The sequence below is a fragment of the Gekko japonicus genome, unplaced genomic scaffold, assembly GCF_001447785.1.
Source record: "Gekko japonicus isolate JY-2015 unplaced genomic scaffold, Gekko_japonicus_V1.1 scaffold1395, whole genome shotgun sequence".
Classification (NCBI taxonomy): Eukaryota; Metazoa; Chordata; class Lepidosauria; order Squamata; family Gekkonidae; genus Gekko; species Gekko japonicus.
The window spans coordinates 363,650-373,216 of record NW_015161440.1 but is presented as its reverse complement, the minus strand read 5'-3'; the positions used below and the strand labels follow the sequence as shown (position 1 = coordinate 373,216).

At 51.7% G+C, this 9,567-nt stretch overlaps 1 protein-coding gene across 1 annotated transcript in view; it reads right to left on the bottom strand.

The window, feature by feature from the left end:
* GRID2IP (glutamate receptor, ionotropic, delta 2 (Grid2) interacting protein) overlaps positions 1 to 9,567 on the bottom strand; it is a 113,362-nt gene that overhangs the window by 75,715 nt on the left and 28,080 nt on the right. The window lies entirely within an intron of this gene.

The following is a 9,567-nucleotide window of genomic DNA, read 5'->3' as shown; positions in this document are numbered from 1 at the left end:
ACAAGGATGTATATTGTCACCTTGCTTATTTAATATATATGCAGAGTACATCATGCGAAATGCTGGCCTGGATGAATCACAAGCGGGAATTAAGATCGCTGGGGAAAAGATCAACAACCTCAGATATGCAGACGATACCACTTTAATGGCAGAAAGTGAAGAGGGCCTAAAGAGCCTCTTGCTCAGGGTAAAAGAGGAGAGCGCAAAAGTGGGCTTGAAGCTCAACACCAAAAAAATTAAGATCATGGCATCCGGCCCCATCACTCCTTGGCAAATAGAAGGGGAAGTTGTGGAAGTAGTGACAGACTTCACGTTCCTGGGATCCCAGATCACCGCAGACTGTGACAGCAGCCATGAAATTAAAAGACGCCTGCTCCTTGGGAGGAAAGCGATGGCGAACCTAAACAGCATGATAAAAAGTAGAGACATCACCCTGCTAACAAAAGGCCGCATGGTCAAAGCAATGGTATTCCCACTAGTCATGTATGGCTGCGAGAGCTGGACTATAAGGAAGGCCGAGCGCCGAAGAATAGATTCTTTTGAACTATGGTGCTGGAGAAGTCTCTTGAGAGTCCCTTGGACTGCAAGGAGATCAAATCAGTCAATCCTAAAAGAAATCAACCCTGACTGTTCCCTGGAAGGCCAGATAATGAAACTGAAGCTCAAATACTTTGGCCACCCAATGAGAAGGGAGCACTCCCTGGAGAAGACTCTGATGCTGGGAAAGATTGAAGGTCAAAGAAGACGGGGATGGCAAAGGATGAGATGGTTAGACAGTGTCATAGATGCAATGAACATGAAATTGAGCCAACCTCAGAGGACGGCGGAAGACCGGAAGGCCTGGCGTGATCTGGTCCATGGGGTCGCGAAGAGTCGGACTCGACTGTGCGACTGAACAAATACAAACATGGACTCTGTTCTATTACCCTCTCTGTCCTCAGCGCTCCCAGTTATGTTCACAACACCACAGACTTCCTGAGGGAAATACAATCTTTGGACCACCTTCCAGAGAATACCATTTCAGCCACCATGGACGTGGAATCACACAAGCCGTAAGGAATATGATTCCTGACTCAAACTTTGTTTGCATCCTTCTGGAACTTGAGACTCTCTCTTTCTCTGGAATTCAAAAGTCCACTGATGCTGGGTGGCACGGAGGCTCCATCTCTCTGCTGCAAACCTGCCTTCCACAAACACATCCTCGTTGTTACCTCCCACAAGTGTGGAAGGGGCAGCCTTGATGTGAGGGGAGGACCGCGAGAGATTATGCACAAAATCCTGCGATTTCTGATCAGCAGGGATCATCTCGGGAACTGGCACTGTTGCCGTGCGGCATGCTCAGTCGGAGCTCCAGCAGGCGTGTGTTTGCTCACGGCCCCGCGCGGCTCAGCTCAGAGCATCTCATTCTACCATGCCATTCCCCCATTTGCGCCTCTCATCACCTCTCTCCTGGTCCGGCTCTCAGCTCCAATGAGCCTGTTCTTGGCCGTGTGGGAGATCTAATAGGGTTCCCTCCTGCCTCTTGCCCTCACTTTACTCACACGGACAGACAACCAGAGCCTCGTGGCTGCAAACAGACGCCTCTTGCCATCAGAGAAGCCTCTAAAATCCTGCCTCAGGTCCCCCAGGCAACAGTGTGGGCTCAACAACACCTCCTATTTGGCAAACGGAAGTATCTCTCTAATTCTGGTGCTTGGGAGGGGAAGGGGAAGGGGAAGGGGAAGAAGGGGAAGGGGAAGGGGAAGAAGAAGAAGAAGAAGAAGAAGAAGAAGAAGAAGAAGAAGAAGAAGAAGAAGAAGAAGAAGAAGAAGAAGAAGAAGAAGAAGAAGTGGAGGAGGAGGAAGTAGTGGAGGAGGAGGAAGAAGAGGAGGACGAAGAAGAAGAAGAGGAGGAGGAGGAACAGGAACAGAAGAAGAGGAAGAAGAAGATGAAGATTATGAGCGGCCCCCGAATGAGTGGACTCCACGCTGCTCTGGCTACAGGGAATTCCCTGCTTGAGGCTAGACTGTGGGGGCAGGGTGGATGACCTTTGGAGGGCCCTTTGGCCTTATCACCAGCAGGCCCCATGAAGCACATGACAGACAACTGCTGCTGACAGGCAGGCCCAAAGGAGGAAGAAGGGGAAGGGGAAGGGGAAGAAGAAGAAGAAGAAGAAGAAGAAGAAGAAGAAGAAGAAGAAGAAGAAGAAGAAGAAGAAGAAGAAGAAGAAGAAGAAGAAGAAGAAGAAGAAGAAGAAGAAGTGGAGGAGGAGGAAGTAGTGGAGGAGGAGGAGGAAGAGGAGGGAGGAGGAGGAAGAAGAAGTGGAAGAGGAGGAGGAGGAGGAAGAAGAGGAGGACGAAGAAGAAGAAGAGGAGGAGGAGGAACAGGAACAGAAGAAGAGGAAGAAGAAGATGAAGATTATATTGGATTTATATCCCACCCTTCACTCGGAGTCTCAGAGCGGCTTACAATCTCCTTTCCCTTCCTCTTCCTACAACAGACACCCTGTGAGGCAGGTGGAGATAAGAGAGCTCTTTCAAGGACTGCTCTTGAGAGGACAGCTCTGTGACTGACTCAAGAAGAAGAGGAGTTGGATTCATACCCCACACCTCACTCTAAGTCTCAGAGCAGTTTGCAATCACCTTTCCCTTCCTCTCCTTGCAACAGACACCCTGTGAGGTAGGCGGGGCTGAGGGAGCTCTCTCGAGGACTGCCCTTGAGAGAACAGCTCTGAGAGAACTTGTGACTGACCCAAGGTCACCCCGGCAGCTGCATGTGGAGGAGTGGGGAATCAAGCCTGGCTCTCCCAGATTAGAGTCCACTGCTCTTAACCACTACACCAAACTGGAAGATGAACGTGCGTCAAGTGCCGTAAAGTTGCATCTGACTTTCGGCCACCCAGTGAATTAACTAGGTGGGCGGCCGTGTTGGCCTGAAGCCGCAGAGCAAAGTTTGAGTCCAGTGGCAACTTTTAAGGCCAACGAAGTGCCGGGCCGGCACACAAAAACGCCTACCTTGAATAAAACCTTGTTGGTCTTAAAGGTGCCACTGGACTCAACAGTCAAAAGTTTGTTCCTATGTATCTTAAAGTTCTCCAAAAGGTCGTGTTGTGAACTGCTGTCTGCTCTGTTCGGGAGAAGACACATATCGCTGTCTCTTTCCCTCGCCGGCTCCAGAGAGTGGAAGATCAGCGCCACAGCCCATTCCCAAACACCTCCCGACTCTCTTCCTCTCTGCCTTGGTTCCCCCCCCCAATGATTCAGCCTTTCTCTCTCCCCCCCCCCACTGCCTTTCAGACAGCTGTAATGTTCCACGGGGGCAATGAGGAAGTCTCCCTTTCAAGTCAAGAGGTCAAGGAGCCTCCTCCCCGTGATTTAAGGAGGGCACCAATCAATTTGCATCCAAAAAGGCTGCTGTTCGAGCGGCATCCCTTGTGATAAGGGAGAGAAAGCTCACAGCTAAGTAACAGCAGACGGATGGTGCCAGATAGAGGAGGAGGAGGCCCAGTCGCCAGGAAGGCCCAAAGCAGTGGGGAGAAAAGCCACGTCATAACCTGTTATTAGGACCAACCAAAATAACACTAATAAGGTGCCAGTTCGAAAACCTAGCCGTTCGAAAGCAAGAAATTGCAAGTAGATAAATAGGGACCACTTCGGTGGGAAGGTAACAGCGTGCCGTGCGCCTTGGTGTTTAGTCATGCCGGCCACATGACCACGGAAACGTCTTCGGACAGCGCTGCCTCTTCGGCTTTGAAACGGAGATGAGCACCGCAACCCTAGAGTCGGATTCGACTGGCTTTCGAACAAGGGAACCTTTACCGTTACCTTTAAGGTGCCAGTTTGGTGTAGTGGTTAAGTGTGCAAGCACTAATCTGGGAGAACCGGGTTTTGATTCTCCACTCCTCCACATGCAGTTGCTGGGTGACCTTGGGACAGTCACAAGTTCTCTCAGAGCTGTTCTCGCAAGGGCTTTTCTCTCAGAGCTCTCTCAGCCCCACCTACCGCACAGGGTGTCTGTTCTGAGGAGGGGAAGGGAAAGGAGATTGTAAGCCACTCTGAGACTCCGAGTAAAGGGTGGGGTATAAATCCAATCTCCTCCTCCTCCTTCTTCTTAGCTTTGGAGCTTTCGAGAACTCTTTTTCAGGATGGATGTTGGAGAGGTGGTGGTGGTGGGGAGATGTGTCAGGGCCTGACCTTAAAAGAAAACAAAACCCCAGACTTTTCAGACCCCGACCATATAATTCATATAATCAAGCAGGGTTGCCAACTTTGGGTTGGGAAATTCCTGGAGATTTGGGAGTGGAATCTGGGGAGGATGGCTCTGTGGAGGGGAAGGAACTCAGCAGGGGATAACAACACCACAGTATCCACCCTCAGAGGTTAAGATGCTGAGCTGCAGACCGGAAGGCCAGTAGTTCAGCAGTTCAAGACCTGAGTGCCGCACGATGGAGTGAGCTCCCGTCTTTGGTCTCAGCTCCCGCCAGCCTAGCAGTTCAAAAGCAAGAAATTAAGGTAGATAAATAGGGACCGCTTCGGTGGGAAGGTAACAGCGTTCCGTGCACCCTCGGCATCTAGTCATGCCGGCCACATGACCATGGAAACGTCTTCGGACAGCGCTGGCAGTTTGTCTTGGAAACGGACAGGGCTATCTTTGGGCAGGAACGCACAGGCTTCCGAGTTGGCCACGCCTACAGCCTCCCCTCCCTCGGGTTCCCCAGACGCCTCGCAAGCTGCGGGGCGCCTGGGGAAGCCAATCCAATCCAGGGAGGGAAGGCAGTTTAAACTGCCTCTCCTCCTTGGGTTCCCCAGGCGCCCAGCAAGTTGTGGGACACCTGGAGAAGCCGATCCTGGGAGGGAGCTGTGCTGTCAGGGGTGTGGCCTAATATGCTAATGAGTCTCTGCTGTTGGGTGTAGCCTATTATGCTAATACGTTCCTGCTGGGCTTTTTCCACAAAAAAAGCCCTGGAAACGGAGATGAGCACCGCACCCCTAGAGTCGGATTCGACGAGCTTCCGAGCAAGGGCACGCTTCTTCAGTGTCTGTGCACAGAACAGCTCATTTGTTGTTCAGTCGCACAGTTGAGTCCGACTCTTCGCGACCCCATGGACCAGATCACGCCAGGCCCTCCTGTCTTCCGCTGTCCTCTGAAGTTTGCTCAACTTCATGTTCGTTGCATCTATGACACTGTCTAACCATCTCATCCTTTGCCGTCCCCGTCTTCTTTGACCTTCAATCTTTCCCAGCATCAGGGTCTTTTCCAGTGAGTGCTCCCTTCTCATTTGGTGGCCAAAGTATTTGAGCTTCAGTTTCATTATCTGGCCTTCCAGGGAACAGTCAGGGTTGATTTCTTTTAGGATTGACTGATTTGATCTTTTTGCAGTCCAAGGGACTCTCAAGAGTCTTCTCCAGCACCATAGTTCAAAAGAATCTATTCTTCGGCGCTTGGCCTTCCTTATAGTCCAACTCTCGCAGCCATACATGACTACTGGGAATACCATTGCTTTGACCATGTGGACTTTTGTTGGCAGGGTGATGTCTCTACTTTTTATCATGCTGTTTAGGTTCGCCATTGCTTTCCTCCCAAGGAGCAGGCGTCTTTTAATTTCATGGCTGCAGTCACAGTCTGTGGTGATCTGGGATCCCAGGAACGTGAAGTCTGTCACTACTTCCACGACTTCCCCTTCTATTTGCCAAGGAGTGATGGGGCCGGATGCCATGATCTTAGTTTTTTTGATGTTGAGCTTCAAGCCCACTTTTGCGCTCTCCTCTTTTACCCTGAGCCAGAGGCTCTTCAGGTCCTCTTCACTTTCTGCCATTAGAGTGGTATCGTCTGCATATCTGAGGTTGTTGATCTTTCCCCCAGCAATCTTAATTCCTGCTTGTGAACTCAGAGAACTCCGACCAAGCGTGATCCCCTAGAGAAGGAAATGGCAACCCACTCCAGTATTTTTGCCAAGAAAACCCCATGGACAGTATCAAAAGGCTAAAAGAACAGCTCATACCTTGAATAAAACTGTCGGTCTTAAAGGTGCCACTGGACTTTAAATTTTTTTCCCGGGTCATCTGCCCAGTAGAGTATCAGGGCAACTCCCCTGGGTCCCAGGCGTGCCCACCAGCTCTGCTTGGCATCCTAATGCCAGAGAAGCTGCCAGCGGGCGTGGAGGGCTAACGCTCTGTCTGTGAAGAGGTGACCTTCCCTATTAATAGGCAAGAGCTGAGTCCCCGGGGTGCGGTGGGTAAATTTTGCCCTGGGCAGCTCGGGAAGCTGCCGGGAGGCACCAGAGGAAGGACAGGGGGCTGCAGGGTGCCCTTTTGGTAACCAAAGAGCACGCCACCTTCCCCGCTCGGGTAATTTAAGACCTGCCGATCGGATGGCTTTTGTCCTTCTGCGTCTTCCAAAGGACGATCCCTGGCAGAGAAGCAGCCCAGAGAGAAACAGAAGGACGCATCACGGAAGAGGCATGCACAGCTGGGAGGCAAGGAGCTTTCCTCCTCACGCAAGCCATGGCTGAAACTCGCACCTGGGACTCAGGCTCTTGGGCATTTCGGTGCACAGAGGGGCCCAGGACACCGCCTTACAAGAACTGGTGCCGTGTCCTGGTTAAAGTGCTGGGCTAGGACGGCAGAGACTGTTCAAATCTCCACGCAGTCACAAAGGTTGCTGGGTGACCTTGGCCACACTCACTCTTTCTCTGCCTAATCTACCTCATAGGGTTGTTGTGAAAATAAAATGGAGAAGTGGGATGAAAGCGCAACAGCCTAATTGAAAGGAATGGGAACAGCATAATGGCATTGCTTGTCACTGCATTGCTCCCATGCCTTTCAACGGCGCTTATGCAGGAGAACTTCTTGGTGCCCCATTAAGGGATGCCAACTACAGGTTAGGAAATTCCTGGAGAACTGGAGGTAGAGCCGGGGGAGGGAGGGGCTTCAGTAGACTATAATGCCATAGAGCCCACTCTCCAACAAGCCGGCAGGTGGGGGTGATGACGACTTCTATGGTCAAGAAAGCTAATGCCCAGGCGGAAAAACTAAGAGACCAGTTCCTTGACCCAGAGTTAGAAGGGAACCTAGAGGTCACCTACTCCAACCCCCTTGCTCAGTGCGGGAATTAGTCAACTAATTCCACTTAAAGGAGTGCATACCTTTTAAAAGCAACATTTTAAAATGTTTGAAAAAAGAATTTGCATGAGAAATTCTTGTGGGGCTGTGCCTTTAAGAAAGGGGGCAGAGCCCCCCAAAGCCCCACCACAGCTATGGGCCTGCCCCTTGTGAAGGAGAAGCTAATGCCACTCCCTTCTTCCTCAGGAACTCCAAAACCAAGTCTCCCTCCTCTGTCGATCCCCCCCCCAAGTAAGAAGCAAATGACTCCGCTGGAGGCACACGCCAGCCCATCTTTCCCCTGCTGGCTCAGACAGACCTTCTGTTGTTGTTGTTCAGTCGCACAGTCGAGTCCGACTCTTCGCGACCCCATGGACCACATCACGCCAGGCCCTCCTGTCTTCCGCCGTCCTCCGGAGTTGGCTCAACTTCATGTCCGTTGCATCTATGACACTGTCTAACCATCTCATCCTTTGCCGTCCCCGTCTTCTTTGACCTTCAATCTTTCCCAGCATCAGGGTCTTCCCCAGTGAGTGCTCCCTTCTCATTGGGTGGCCAAAGTCTTTGAGCTTCAGTTTCATTATCTGGCCTTCCAGGGAACAGTCAGGGTGGATTTCTTTTAGGATTGACTGATTTGATCTTCTTGCAGACCTTCTGCTGTGTTGCAATTCCAGCATCCCTGATCTCAGGGGGGGGGGATAGAATCCAAGCCTTTGGCACCCCCAAAGCAGGTCCCAGGATTCTCAGAGCCGTCTGTCAAGGCATGCTCCCCAGCCCTTCTTAACCTGGACACTGAGAATTCTCTCATGATGCCTTTCACCCTTTGGGGTGCAAAGCAAGAATGGCTGTGCTTTTGGGGGGCGGGTTCCAAACTTGCCTTCTCTTTACAGCTGGTCAAATCCCTCCCTCCCTGGCCAAATCAGTGCAAAAATAAAGTCTCCTAAAGGCAGCAAGGAGCTGCGGGGGCTCAAGTGGTTAAGAGGCTGAACTCCAGGCTGTGGAAGGTCAGTAGTTCAGCAGTTCAAGACCCAGGGGTGCCGCATGACGGAGTGAGCTTGAAATTGCAAGTAGATAAATAGGGACCACTTCGGTGGGCAGGTAACAGCGTTCCGTGCGCCTTGGTGTTTAGTCATGCCGACCACATGACCACGGGAACGTCTTCGGACAGCGCTGGCTCTTCGGCTTGGAAACGGAGATGAGCATCCCAACCCTAGAGTCGGACTTGACTGGCTTTCGAGCAAGGGAACCTTTACCTTTACCTTTTTAAAGGCAGCAAGGAGGGGGAGAGAAGGGGGGGAGGCATTTGTTGGATGCCAAAGAAAAGTTGCTCTAAGGAGCTGCGGGGATGGTAAACTCTCGACTCCAAAGGGGCCGGATCCTCCCTGGGCTGTCTTCAAAGCGCCATCCGTCATGCTGGTTTATTCGCAATCAATTCTGACTTGAAATAGCTGATCAGGTCTTGGCTCTCTTGTGGCTCTGATGTGGAGGAAGCAAACAAACTCCTTGGATCAAAGAGCTCCAATCTGACATTAACCCTTTAGGAAACTGCAAAAAGTGGCTTGCTTAGATCTTTCAGATCCTCTAGAGACAGGCCCCTTTGAAAACAGAGGAAAAGGAAGAGGAGGAGGCTCACCCCACTTTGCTTGGCTTATAACCAAGTCAGAGGCAGAAACTGATTCTTCCTTCACGCAAATATAAAAGCGTCCCGGAGCAGTGTTCCCTCTAAGCTGAGTCAGTGTGAGCTAGCTCGCCGCTTTTTAGCCTCCGGCTCACACATTTTTGTCTTCGCTCGGGAAGGATGGCTCCAGAGCAAACGAATTGATGCAGCAGCCCAATTGCTCGCTCACAACTTTAACCCCCGTAGCTCACAAAGTAGAATTTTGGCTCACAAGACTCCACAGCTTAGAGGGAGCATTAGCCCAGAGCTCCTTGCCATTTCCATATGCCCCAAGCACCTCCTGCATTTTATGATAACAGACATTTCCATGCAACGATTCTGAAGGTTGGGCTGCAAGAGACGATCCCACATGACACACCTGCGCAGGGCTTTTTTTTGTAGAAAAAGCCCAGCAGGAACGCATTAGCATAATAGGCCACACCCAACAGCAGGAACTCATTTGCATATTAGGCAACATCCCCCCATGCGTTCCCTTGGCTTGCCTGGATGCCCCGCGACTGCAGGGAGCCCGGGCAAGCCAGCCCTTGGACAGGCCAGGGAAGGCATGTGGAGGCATTTAAATGCCTCCCCGATCCTTCCAGGGGGGCCCCTGGCCCGCCTGCCTCAGAGTCGCAGGGGGGGGGAGTCGCTCTCCAGGCCTTCTGTCTGTAGACATTCACACAGAGGTTTTGGCTGTACTGGGCGTGGCCAACTCTGAAGCCAGCTGGAACTCCGTTCCTGTGCGCTCCTGCCCAAAAATAGCCCTGCACCTGCGGGTTTCAGGAATGTCCCCCCTCTCTAGACCTCGCCAACCTCTGCATGGAACCCCAC